Below are 14,869 nucleotides of genomic sequence, written 5' to 3' on the forward strand. Positions count from 1 at the left end.
TTGAATGAGATCCTTGCCAAGTACTCTAATCTTGGTTGTAGATTTTTCCCTTTCAGTTCTTTAAATATATTTTGTCATTTCCTTCTGGCTTGCAAAGTTTCTGCTGAAAGATCAGCTGTTAAGCATATGGGCTTTCCCCTTGTATGTTACTTATTGCTTCTCCCTTGCTACTTCTAATATTCATTCTTTGTGTTTAGTCTTTGTTAGTTTGATTATTATGTGTCTTGGCATGTTTCTCCTTGGGTTTATCCTGTAAGGGACTCCTTCTGCATCTTGGACTTGATTGACTATTTTCTTTTCCATGTTGGGAAAATTTTCAACTATCATCTCTTTAAAAATTTTCTCATACCCTTTCTTTTTCTCTTCTTCTTCTGGGACCCCTATAATTCGAATGTTGGTGCATTTGATGTTGTCTCAAGGTCTGTGAGACTATCCTCAATTCTTTTCATTCTTTTTACTTTATTCTGCTCTTCAGAAGTTCAGTTCAGTTCAGTTCTGTCTCAGTCGTATCCAACTCTTTGCAACCCCCATGGACTGCAGCATGCCAGGCCTCCCTGTCCACCACCACCTCCTGGAGTTCACCCAAACTCATATCCATTGAGTTAGTGCTGCCATCCAACCATCTCATCCTCTGTCATCCCCTTCTCCTCCTGCCCTCAATCATTCCCAGCATCAGGGTCTTTTCAAATGAGTCAGCTTTTCGCATGAGGTGGCCAAAGTATTAGAGTTTCAGCTTCAACATCAGTCTTTCCAATGAACATTCAGGACTGATCTCCTTGGAGTCCAAAGGGACTCCCAAGAGTCTTCTCCAACACCACAGTTCAAAAGCATCAGTTCTTCGGTGCTCCACTTTCTCTACAGTCCAACTCTCTACATCCATACATTCTCTACAGTCCAACTCTCACATCCATACATGACCACTGGAAAAACCATAGCCTTGACCTTTGTTGGCAAAGTAATGTCTCTGCTTTTGAATATGCTGTCTAGGTTGGTCATAATTTTCCTTCCAAGGAGTGTCTTTTAATTCCATGGCTACAGTCAGCATCCACAATGATTCTGGAGCCCAAAAAAATAAAGTTGTTACTGGGTGGGGCATAGACTTGGATTACCGTGATATTGAATGGTTTGCCTTGGAAACTAACAGAGATCTTTCTGTCGTGTTTGAGATTGCATCCAATCTTCAGAAGTTATTTCTACCATTTTATCTTCCAGCTCATTGATTTGTTCTTCAGCTTCAGATATTCTGCTATTGATTCCTTCTAGAGTATTTTTAATTTCAGTAATTGTGTTGTTTTTCTCTGTATGTTTATTCTTTAATTCTTCTAGGTCTTTGTTGATTCTTGCATTTTCTCCATTTTGTTTTCAAGGTTTCTGATCATCTTTACTATTATTATTCTGAACTCTTTTTCAGGTAGTTTGCCTGCTTCCTCTTCATTTGTTTGGACTTCTGTGCTTCTAGTTTGTTCCTTCATTTGTGTAGCATTTCTCTGCCTTTTTTTTTTTAACTTATTGTGTTTGAGGTCTCCTTTTCTCAAACTTCAAGGTTGAATTCTTTCTTCCTTTTGGTTTCTGCCCTCATAAGGTTGGTCCAGTGGTTTGTGTAAGCTTCATATAGGGTGAGATTTGTCCTGAGTTTTTGTTTGTTTGTTTGTTTTTCCTCTGAGGGGCAAGGCTGCTGCTGCTGCTGCTAAGTCACTTCAGTCATGTCCAACTCTGTGCAACCCCATAGACAGCTGCCCACCAGGCTCCTCTGTCCATGGGATTTTCCCGGCAAGAGTACTGGAGTGGGTTGCCATTGCCTTCTCAGAGGGCAAGGCTGAGTGAGGTGGTAATCCTGTCTGCAGATGATTGGATTTGTATTTTTGTTTGTTTGTTGTTTAGATGAGGTGTCCTCCATAGGGTGCTACTGGGTCTTGTATTCAAGTTGTTTCCTTTGTGTGAGCTCTCACTATTTGATACTCCCTAGGGTTAGTTCTCTGGTAGTCTAGCGTCTTGGAGTCAGTGTGGGAGTCTTGGAGTGTTCTTGATCTCTGGTCAAGAACAAAAATTCCACAGGTGGTTTGTTATGGTATTAAGTGAGATTAAAACAAATATTCGGAAACAAGAAACCAAAGATGAACCCCAGACAAATGGCAGTTACAAAATCAGGCAAATAATAATTAAAATAATAGAATATATACATATGCATATACACCCATGAGCAAAGTCAGAACAGTCCAACAAAAATAAAGTACAGTAGGTTGAACCTGTGAACAAAGGAAATCAAAAATTACATTTACCAATTAAGAACAAAACTAACTAAAGCACAAATGGAAAACAAAACTAAAGCAAGGTGCCAGGTAGGGAATAAAGCAATGAAAACAAAGCTAACAAATCTGTTGAGAGGAAAGGAAAGGAAAGAAAGAATAGATATGCAAAGTTAGATAGAGGTAGATGAAGATTTTATACATTAAAGTTTAACTACAAGGGGAAAAGAACAGTAGGAAAGGCAAACAAAGGAATAAATACAGAAACATATAATAAGTTTAAAAAATTAAAATTATAAAAAAGAGAAAAGAAAAAAGCAAACAGAAGAAGAAAGAGAGAGAGAGAAAAAAAGGAAAACTCCACACAGCTGCAAAAGCCCAATGTAGAGGCAGAGGTTGATAGCAACAATAAAAGGTGTTACTGAATATACGCATATACATATACACTCATAAGCAAAATCAAAACAGTCCACCAAAAATAAAGTACAATAGATTAACCTGGCAAACAAAGGAAACCAAAAATTGTATCTACCAGAACAAAATTAACTAAAGCAGAACCTGGAAAACAAAACTAAAGCAAGGTGCCAAGTGGGGAATAAAGCAATGAAAATAAAACTAACACATATATTGAGTGGAAAGGAAGGAAAGAAAAGAAAGAAAGAATAGATATGCAAAGTTAAATAGAGGTAGATGAAGAAGATTTATATACATTAAAGATTAACTGCAAGGCAAAAAGAACAGTAGGAAAAGCAAACAAAGCACGTCAGGCCCATAGAGGGGCTCCCCTAACTGGGGTCTTACTCTGTAGTTCAGCGCATCAGTCACTTAAAGGAGTACCCTGGGTGGGGTCCTGCTCTGTAGTTCAGTGTCAGGTGTTTGATGGGCCAGCTTCTCTATTGTTCAGCTGCAGATGCTGGCATGTTGGGGGAGAGAGGCTATGGTGATAGCTCCAACTCCTACGCATGACTCAGCAGTATCACCTTGCTTCTATGTGTGCCCAACTTTCCCCCACAGGCATTTCCCACCACAATCTCCTCCCTCACTTCCCCTTGATCTGTCTCTCTGCCGTCAACAGCAGCCCTCACCCTGGGATTGCTCCACAATCCCTAAATTTCAGCTACAAGCCACTGCGCCTTCCAGGAGACTTGCATCCCTGTCCAGGTTACGTATGGCTGTGGCAAGGACTGTCTGATTCTCATTCCATTTAGGCTGTCACAGATTAGCTGTTTCACTTTCAGCTTTAAATGTTTCTCCTCTGATTCAGACAAGTGCCTCAACGTGGGGATCAGATCCGTTTCAGTTCCCCTTCTGGCCAAGGGCAGGTCCAGTCCTACTAACACTCCTGTTTTTCCCCCTCATTCCTTTGTCCTACCGAGTTTTGTGTGGTTCTGTATATTCTTTTCCTCTGGTCAGGTACTCCTGTCCACTCTCAGGTGGTGTTCTGCATGCACTTTTGTGTCTGACGATGTATTCCTGATGTATCAGTGGAGAGGGCTGTACTCCATGTCTACTTACTCCTCCACCATCTTGTTCTTTGTCCCATACTGAACATTTCGTCTATGCAGAATCCATATTTTGGCACTTAAAGTGTTACAGAAAACTTCATTATATATGCTCCTTTATCCTCTCCCTTTGTTATATTTGCTTTATGTTTAACACTAATTAACATTGGAAACCCATCAGACAGCATTATAATTTTTGCTTTCAATCATCAAACATTTTAAATAACTCAGTGGGAGAAGACTGGTTTGTTACATAGACCCAAATATTTACCATTTATGTTTCTCTTCACTCCTGATGTTTCAAGCCTTTCTATGGAATGTCTTTCCTTTCTGAACATCTTCCTTTATTAATGCTTTCATAGCAGGTTTTCTGGCCACAAATTTTCTTAGTTTTCCTTCATCTGAGGGTGTCTTTATTCCATCTTTATTGCTGAAGAATTATTTTTGCTAGATATAGAATTATGGATTGTACAATTATTTTATCACTTTAAAAATGTTCTAATTCCTTCTGCCACCATGGTTTCAAATGAGAAATCAGCTCTCAAGTAAATAATTGTTCCTGAGTGTTATGTTTTTCTCTGGTTACTTTCAAGGTTCTTTCTTTGACTTTAGCTTTCAGCAGTTTGATTACGATATGTCTGGGATTGTATTTCTTTGACTTTATCTTGTTTTAAGTTTCCTGAACTTCTGAATCTATAGGAGGTTCATGTCTTTTGACAAATCTGGGAAGTTTCTAACCATTATTTCCTCAAATGTTTTTATGCATCTCATTATTTCTTCATTCTTTCTGGGCTTCCAATGACATAAAAACTCTTCTTTTATTATCTCAGAGATTCCTGACATTCTGTTTACATTTTCATCTTTTTTTTTTAAACTTAACTGCTCAAATTGGTTAATTTTTACTGACCTATCTAAAAGTTTAGATTTTTTCTAATTTTCATTCTATTAAACTCTTCCAGTAATTTTATATTTCAATTCTAAAATTTCTATCTGTTCCTCAATTCCATTTGTTTGCTGTCATTTCTGTCTATTTTTTTTTTTCAAGAGTGGCCATCCGACTAACTAAAGCAGTTATATAACAGTTGCTTTAAAGTAATTGTCAGAGAATTCTAACAATTGTGTAATATCAATGCTGGTGTCTGTTGATTTTGTTTTCTTAGGCAAGTAAGATTTTCCTATTTCTTTGGATATTGTGTAATTTTTCATTTTATCCTAAACATTTGGAATATCATGTTATAGGACTTCAGATTGTGTTTCCATCATACAGAGAATTTTTGTTATTGCTTTAGGAGGTAATCGACCCAGTTGGGTTCAGGTCACAAGTTTTGATTAGCCTTCTATAGACTGCAGTTTCAACAGCTGTTTCAATTTCAAAGACTTTTCAGTGCTGTTTGGACCTGTCCTTCATGTGCACCACCCAGTGGCCAGTTTGGGACCTAGGCAGTGGTCTATCTGTTCAGTCTTCCAAGTTTATGGCATGCTACACAGATTAGATGTGTGCACACACAGTCATGGATGAGTCTGGGAACTCAGTGAACATTAAGAGGCTACTTTCCCAAATTCCTGTCTCTATCATCTCCCCAGGACTTTCTGGTGTCCTGGTGCTCTTTTTTGATGGTACTTTGGCCAGAAAACTGTGGGTTTATTCATCTTACTTTGCCACACATTTCCTGCCACCTGTGTTGCATTTTAGGGCCAAGTGACAGAAGTACAGAGAAAGAAAAATGTCAAAAAGAGTTTACTCCCAACCTCTAGGTATCTTGGCTCTTTCCATCAGAGACAGAGTCCCCTTTCTCAGTGCTTTAGTGTGTTCTTGTTGTTAGGCTCACATCTGCTGCTCTAGGATTGCTTGGGCTGAGGCATGAGAGAATGGAAGAAAGAAAAAAAAGAGGGAGACTGCCCAGTTCTGAGCATTAAGAGATCTCTTTCCTACTTCTAGAGTCAAAAACAGAGGTACATAGAGCTCTCCCTCTTTACCCCAAGTTTGCTTCTGGGTCTTAAGGTGCATTATCTTCATGCTGGGAAATACTCAAGAAGAAACAGTTGTAAACTAACTGCCAGTTCTGTGCCACTTTTAATTCTGATCGATCTTCCCTTCTGCACACTACTGTTTATATTTTAGAGCCCTCAAATATCTGCTCTATACATTATGTCCAAGTTTTATAGCTGTATTCAGCAGGAGACACAGAGTGGAGCTGCTTATTCAATCTTACCTCATAACAGAACTCCCCAGATATTTTATGGTCTCTAGGTCTTGGCTCAGGACTTACTTTTTATGAGTTAAACTAAAAAGACAGTGGGATCATGGATTTTGTCTTTTTCACAACTGCATCTCCAAACTGACACATAGTAGGCTTAATACAAATTTTGATGACTTACTGAAAAAATAAATAATTAATTTGGATTATTAGTCTCTTAAATCCTAAGGCTATTATTTTATTCTTAAGTAATAATCAATAATTTTTCATTTTCTTTAAGGAGATAGATATAATACCTTATTGACTCATATTGCATTCAGATGTATAATTATACCTCCACATGAAAAAACATTTTACATAGTTGAATAGAAATATTCAACTATGTAAGCTAATTTCATCTGCCCTAGTTCCCACTGAAGAAAGTGCTAATTTAACTACAAAATATCTTGTATTTGAAAGTGAAATAACTACAAACATTTCAGCTAGGCAGAAAAAATAAACCCAGTAAACCTTAATAAAAAATCTATTTGAAGAGATAAAAATTAATCTGTCCCTTAGAGACAAATGTTTTTCTTTCCTTGTATTTAGGAACATATTCACATCATTGCAAACTTAGAGACAGATCTTGGTGGAAATTTGCCTATCTGTTGGGTTACACAGACATTCCAATTAGTTAGTAGGTAGACTTGGGCTCCCTATCATGTGACCTGTGTGTGACAATCATTTTGTATAAGTTAAACTGTAACAAGGCAAGAGGGGGACAAGGGAAGTAATTTTTTAAATGCTGCTGCTGTCTGAAAAGAAATTTAATAGATCTATAGGCTATTAAAATGCTCAAAAGGGGGCGGTCCTAAGATGGTAGAGGAATAGGATGGGGAGACCACTTTCTCCCCCATAAATTCATCAAAAGATCATCTGAATGCTGAGTAACTTCCACAAAACAACTTCTGAACACTGGCGGAGGACACCAGGCATCCAGACAGGCAGTCCATTCTCTTCAAAAGGAGGTAGGACAAAATATAAAAGATGAAAAGAGAGTCAAAAGAGTTAGGGACAGAGACCCATCCCAGGGAAGGAGTCATGAAGGAGGAGAAGTTTCCAAACACCAGGAAACCCTCTCATCAGTGGGTCTGTGGGGAGTTTTGGACTCTCAGAGGGCAACATAACTGGGAGGGTAAAAAAAAAAAAGAATATGTGCCTTAACCACAACTCCCAGTGGAGAAATAGCCCAGACATTCGCGTTTGCCACCAGCGAGTGGGGGGAGGCATGGGTTGCATACTTAGGGTATGGATTGGGCCTGAATGCCCTGAGGACAATCTGAAGGAGCTAATGAGGGATAACAACCCAAACTGTGGGATAGCCAGAGAGAGAGAGAGAAAAAAAGAGAGAGAGAGAGAGAGAGAGAGAGAACTTTCCCACAAAAAGCTCTAACCTAAGGCACAGCTTGGCCAGCTCACAAAACAGAGGATTGAGCAAATACTAAAGGAGAGCTAGCTGGCTGCAGACTGGCCCATCCCCCCCCCACCGGAAGCAGAGAGGCAGGCAGGTGACAGCCAGAGTTGGAAGGCAAGAGGCAATCTCAGCCCCAGAGACAGCATCCTCCACCAAACTGTGAGCAGGCTCCCAGTTGCTAACCAAGTCTTCCTGGGATCCTAGACAGTTGACATCTGCCAGGAGGGTCACAGCCTGAGATCATCCCCCCAGAGGAGACACATGGCACACCTGAGATGGCACTCTTGCAGTGCACCCAGGAAACAGAGTGGCTGGGATGGGAGAGGTGATAAGATGCACCACACACTTGGGATACTGTGCTCACCAAACACCTGGTCATCTGAGCTCCTCGGACCTGGGAAGGGCACAAAATGCAGGCCCAACTGAGTCTGTGCATTTGTGGAGTACCCAAGAACCTGAACCTGAGCAGCTTAGATCTGGGAAGTGCACGCAACCCAGGGCATGCTTTGGACAGTTGCCCTTCAGAGGAACATGGAGCCTGAGCAGTGTAGACCGGGAAAGCATAGGTGCCGTGAGCTAGGTCAAACCCAGTGCAGTCCATACACTGTGAGCACTCCCCAAACACACCAGTGATACTTATTTGCAGTGTTCCTCCCTCCCCACAGCACAACTGAACAAGTGAGCCTAAATAAGTGACCACCTTTGCCCTCTTGCTTCAGGGCGGAAATTAGACACCGAAGAGATTGCAAACAGATGAAGCCAAAATAAACAAAGAAGAGTGAGCCACTCTGGAAGTAACAGGTGCAACAGATTAAAATCCTGTAGTTAGCATTGACTAAGCATTGGAGGGGCCTATAGACCTTGAGAAGAAGTATAAGCTGGAATAAGGAACTATCCAAAACTGACCCCACACTGCCCTCAACAGCTCTAGATAAATTTTTAGATATATTTTTACTATTATGATTTTTAAATTTCTTTTATTTTTAAGTTCTTTATTACTCCATTAATTTTCATTTTTATAACCTACTGCTGCTGCTGCTGCTGCTAAGTAGCTTCAGTTGTGTCCGACTCTGTGCAACCCCATAGACAGCAGCCCACCAGGCTCCATAATCCCTGGGATTCTCCAGGCAAGATCACTGGAGTGGGTTGCCATTTCGTTCTCCAATGCATGAAAGTGAAAAGTGAAAGTGAAGTCACTCAGTAGGGTCTGACTCTTCACGACCCCATGGACTACAGCCTACCAGGCTCCTCTGCCCATGGGATTTTCCAGGCAAGAGTACTGGAATGGGTTGCCATTGCCTTCTCCGTTTATAACCTATTATTACCTTGCAAAACAAGACCCTATTTTTAAAGCAAATTTCACATATATATTTTTTATAGTTTTTGTGATTGATTTCATTTTGTATTTTCAATAATGTATTTTTGAGAGTTTAACCTCTACTCTAGATTTTTAACCTTTGCTTTTTGGTATTTGTTATCATTTTTGTACCTTTAAGAATCTAATCTTCAGTACCCATTTTTACTAAGGGGTGTGATAACTGGCTTGGTTGCTGTCTCCCCTTTTGACTCTCCCTTTTCTCCCCCAGGTCACCTCTATCTCCTCCCTCCCCCTTCTCTTCTCTACTTAACTCTGTGAATCTCTCTGGGTGTTCCAGGGTGCGGAGAACACTTAGGGAACTGATTACTGGCTAGATTGGTCTCTCCCCTTTTGACTGCCCCTCTTCTCCTCCTGGTCACCTCTATCTCCCTCCTCCCTCTTCTCCATATAACTCATTGAACCTCTCTGGGTGTCCTTCACTGTGGAGAATCTTTTCACCATTAACCTAGATATTTTATCATCGGTGCTGCATGGATGGAGAAGTCTTGAGGCCACTGTAAGAATAAGACTGAAAGCCAGAGGCAGGAGGCTTAAGCCCAAAACTTGAGAACACCAGAGAACCCCTGACTCCAGGGCACATTAATCAACAAAAGCTCATCCAAAAGCCTCCATACGTACACTGAAACCAACCTCCACCCAAGAGCCAACAAGTTTCAGAGCAAGATATGCCATGCAAATTCTCCAGCAATGCAGGAACATAACCCTAAGCATTAAAATACAGGCTGCTCAAAGTCACACCAAACCCACAGACACCTCAAAGCTCACTACTGGACACTTCATTGCACTCCAGAGAGAAAAGATCCAGCTCCACCCACCAGAACACAGATACACAGATACAAGCTTCTCTAACCAGGAAACCTTGACAAGCCACTCGTCCAACCCCACCCACAGCAAGGAACCTCCACAATAAAGAGGAACTACAAACTTCCAGCATACAGAAAGGCCAACCCAAACACAGCAATCTAAACAAAATGAAAAGGCAGATAAATATTCAGCAGGTAAAGGAACATGATAAAGGCCCATCAAACCAAAGAAAAGAGGAGGAGATAGGGAGTCTACCTGAAAAGGAATTCAGAATAATGATAGTAAAGATGATCCAAAATCTTGAAAACAAAATGGAGTTACAGATAAATAGACTAGAGACAAGGACTGAGAAGATGCAAAAAATGTTTAAGAAGAACCAAGAAGAAATAAAGAGTCAATCAATAATAAATAATGAAATAACTGAGATCAAAAGCACTCTGGAGGGAATGAACAGTAGAATAACTGAGGCAGAAGATGGGATAAGTGAGGTGGAAGATAGAATGGTAGAAATAAAAGAAGTAGAGAGGTAAAAAGAAAAAAGAATTAAAAGAAATGAGGACAACATCAGAGACATCTGGGACAATGTTAAACATCCCAACATTCAAACCATAGGAGTACTAGAAGAAGAAGACAAAAAGAAAGACCATGAGAAAATACTTGAGGAGATAATAGTTGAAAACTGCCCTAAAATGGGGGAGGAAATAATCACCCAAGTCCAAGAAACCCAGAGAGTCCCAAACAGGATAAACCCAAGGTGAAACACCCCAAGACACATATTAATCAAATTAACAAAGATAAAACACAAAGAACAAATATTAAAAGCAACAAGGAAAAAGCAACAAATAACACACAAGGGGATTCCCATAAGGATAACAGCTGATCTTTTGACAGAAACTCTTCATGCCAAAAGGGAATGGCAGGACATACTTAAAGTGATGAAACAGAAAAACCTACAACCCAGATTACTGTACCCAGCAAGGATCTCATTCAAATATGAAGGAGAAATCAAAAGCTTTACAGACAAGCAAAAGCTCAGACAATTCAGCACTACCAAACCAGCTCTTCAACAAATGCTAAAGGATCTTCTCTAGACAGGAAACACAGAAAAGGTGTATAAATTCTAACCCAAAACAACAAAGTAAACGGCAACAGAATCATATTTATCAATAATTACCCTAAATGTAAATTGGTTGAATGCTGCAACCAAAAGACAAAGACTGGCTGAATGGATACAGAAACAACACCCATATATATGCTATCTACATGAAACCCATGTCAAAACAAGGGACACATACAGACTGAAAGTGAAGGGCTGTAAAAGATATTTCACACAAATGGAGACCAAAAGAAAGCAGGAGTAGCAATACTCATATCAGATAAAATAGACTTTGAAATAAAGGCCATGGAAAGAGACAAAGAAGGACTCTACATAATGATCAAAGGATCAATCCAAGAAGAAGATATAACAATTATAAATATATATGCACCCAACATATGAGCACCACAATATGTAAGGAAAATGCTAACACTAATGCCACTATGGAGAACAGTGTGGAGATTCCTTAAAAAACTAGAAATAGAACTGCCATATGACCAAGCAATCCCACTGCTGGCCATACACACCGAGGAAACCAGAATTGAAAGAGACACGTTTACCCCAATGTTCAACGCAACACTATTTACAATAGCCAGGACATGGAAGCAACCTAGATGTCCATCAGCAGATGAATGGATAAGAAAGCAGTGGTACATGTACACAATTGAGTATTACTCAGCCATTAAAAAGAATGCATTTGAATCAGTTCTAATGAGGTGGATGAAACTGTAGCCTATTATACATAGTGAAGTATTTCAGAAAGAAAAACACCAATACAGTATATTAACACATATATATGGAATTTTAAAAGATGGTAATGATAACCCTAGACTTTTGGACTCTGTGGGAGAAGGCAAAGGTGGGATGATTTGAGAGAATAGCATTGAAACATGTATATTACCATATGTGAAACAGATCACCAGTCCAGGTTTGGTGCATGAGACAGGGCACTCAGGGCTGGTGCACTGGGATGACCCTGAGGGCTGGGATGGGGAGGGATGTGGGAGGGGGGTTCAGGATGAGGGACACATGTACACCCATGGCTGATTCATGTCAATGTATGGCAAAAGCCACTACAATATTGTAAAATAATTAGCCTCCAATTAAAATAAATAAATTAATGTAAAAATAAAATAAAATGCTCAAAAAATGCAAAGGCAATACTCAAAACACAATCCATGGTTGGTTAGTGAGAATTAGCACTTTGCTATTTTTCTTAATTTCAGATCAGAAATTCTGCAACAGAGACTTAACAGCAACTTACAAATAACCAGGATGATCTAATGTCAATGGGTAAATGAAGTCTGAGAGGGTTAGTACAGAAATACCTGTAACTATAATTTCAGCTTGCTTCACAGTATTATGTTCTTATGTTCTCTAAGGCAACTAACATAACTGGATCATTACATAAACAGAGCTCTGAAAAAATAATGTAAAATAAATACAGCTTTGCTCGCATGCTGACATTTTTCCATTTAATTTGAGGGCGTTTATTTCCATAGTTTCACTATTCAGAGGGTCTTAGGTTGACCATGGGCATTCTGCTAGGTCAAACTCTACTGTCCATGCCTCTGACACTGAATTGCAGGTACCTTTTCTGGTTACAACTCTTACCCAGAAATAGTTATGAACACAGAGTATCTAGGTAGGCACCAACTTTCCAGAAAAACATGAGCTTTCACTCTATGTGTGTGTGTTAAGTTGCTTCAGTTGTGTCCGACTCTTCTGTGACCCATGGATTGTACCCACCAGGCTCCTCTGTCCATGGGATTCTCCAAGCAAGAATACTGGAGTGGGTTGCCATGCCCTCCTCCATTCATTGTATAGTTGACTATAATGCTTGTAATGACTTTCCTGGAAAATGAGGGCAAAGGGAGTCAATACTGAACTAAGATACAGAATAAAGAAAAAAACATTATGGTAGTTTGCATTTGTGAAAGAGATACACATTTGGTGGTCCACATTCTTGGCCACAAATCAGAATATTTGATTTCTACTGTAAACTCTACTATTGACTACACCACCACAAGTATGTAATGTGCTTTCCCTAGACTAATTTTTTCATTCCTAAAACTGAAAGGAACGAAGTCAGTTTTTTTTATTTTGATAAAGAAATCACTACTTCATGAATAACAGTAGCAATTTCAAGTAGAGAACCCATGTTTCACAGTTCCCATGTCTTGTTTTCTTTTTAATTATATAAATATAAATGTAAGGTTCACAAATACTGATTTAATGACATATACTTCATAATGATCTCAGTTATAGAAATTATTAAGTTGAAGAGTGATGGTTTATAATTGCCAATAGATTCATTACAAGTGACCATATGCATATGATTGTATATATGTGTGTTTACAATATAAATAATAAAAAAATAAGATTCATTTGTAAAGTATCTTAAGATAAATGTTTTCAGGGGAAAAAAAGGCTCCAGAAATTCTATGAGGCATCTCTGATGTGGATAGGGTTCCATGAGGACTAGAGCTGAGTGCTTTATTGCATTCTTTGTAGGGTTCTGCACACCAATGATCTGTACATGCACTGATACCCAGATGCAAGGTAAAGAAGCAGAAAAATGCTTACATATGGTTTCTCAACACATATGATTTCTCACACTCACCACCAAACCCATCCCTCCTCTCCTGGTTAGTCCTGTCTTTGTCCCTCTTCCACAACTGTAACCGAGGTATTGAAATGTTTTCACCCACCTTTTCTTCCTTTGGACTCTGATGTTGCTATTCTTCCTAAGGAGCTATTCTCAGGGTCTGTCCTGTTAGATTGGATTGTTGTACAGTTTTTTGGTCCAAAACAAATAACAAACATTCGTTCCTGTAAATTCAACCTGTCTAATGTCCATTCCCATGTAACATTTGAGCAAAGAAGGTTAGAAGGAAATTGAGGGTAATATTTGACTACAGGGAGTCAAGGGTACCTGGAAAGCCTGGATATCTATGGTACCATCTTCATCTTGAGATTAAAACTATTTTATAATATTTCTTATTACAAATAATTCATTAAAGGTTTTCAAAGTAGAAAACTGAAATATTAAAAATAATGAATAAAAGCCACACATCACCTTAAGATAAAAACCTTGATGTGCATAGTGGCAGTCTTGTTCTATAAACTAGGAATAATATAGTAAGGACATTTGAAAACATTTTTACCACATAATATAACATTAATAATATAACATTAGTAATAAGTAGTCATGTGCAATCTTATTACTAACAGATGATTATAATTTGATTGCATAGGCTGTATCATAATTTATTAGGTTGATTTCTACTAATAGGTCATTTGGGCTATTTTTTGAGAGTTTTGTATTACAATTGCTTAACACATTTTTCAATTATTCTATTCAGCTGATTTGTACAAAGTAGACTGCATTAAAAGTTACAAATATTTTTAAGACTTTATGACAAGGCCTTGTTATAAATAAGTCAATTATAAAACGAAGTATATCTATATAATTTTTAAAGTAATAGTTTTTTTTAACCAAAACATGTATTTTGCTAACATTTAAAAAACTAAGCAATGCTTTAATAAGCAATTAAACTAAAATGTCATCACCCAGATAACTAGTCTCATCATTTATGAGCATCTCCTTGTACACATACATGGATACAAAGAGAGATAAGTAGTACACCTGAAACTAACACAACACTGTTAATCAACTGTTGGTTCGGTTTGGTTCAGTCACTCAGTCGTGTCTGACTCGTTGCGACCCCATGTACTGCAGCATGCTAGGCCTCCCTATCCATCACCAACTCCCAGAGTTCACTCAAACTCATGTCCATCGAGTCAGTGATGCCATCCAGCTATCTCATCCTCTGTCGTGCCCTTCTCCTCCTGCCCCCAATCCCTCCCAGCATCAGAGTCTTTTCCAATGAGTCAACTCTTTACATGAGGTGGCCAAAGTACTGGAGTTTCAGCTTCAGCATCATTCCTTCCAAAGAACACCCAGGACTGATCTCCTAACAGAAGCAGAAGATATTAAGAAGGGGTGGCAAGAATACACAGAACTGTACCAAAAAGATCTTCATGACCAAGATAATCATGATGGTGTGATCACTCATCTAGAGCCAGACATCCTGGAATGTGAAGTCAAGTGGGCCTTGGAAAGCATCACTACCAACAAAGCTAGTGGAGGTGATGGAATTCCAGTTGAGCTGTTTCAAATCCTGAAAGA

Source organism: Ovis canadensis, chromosome X (genome assembly GCF_042477335.2).
Source record: "Ovis canadensis isolate MfBH-ARS-UI-01 breed Bighorn chromosome X, ARS-UI_OviCan_v2, whole genome shotgun sequence".
Taxonomy (NCBI): Eukaryota; Metazoa; Chordata; class Mammalia; order Artiodactyla; family Bovidae; genus Ovis; species Ovis canadensis.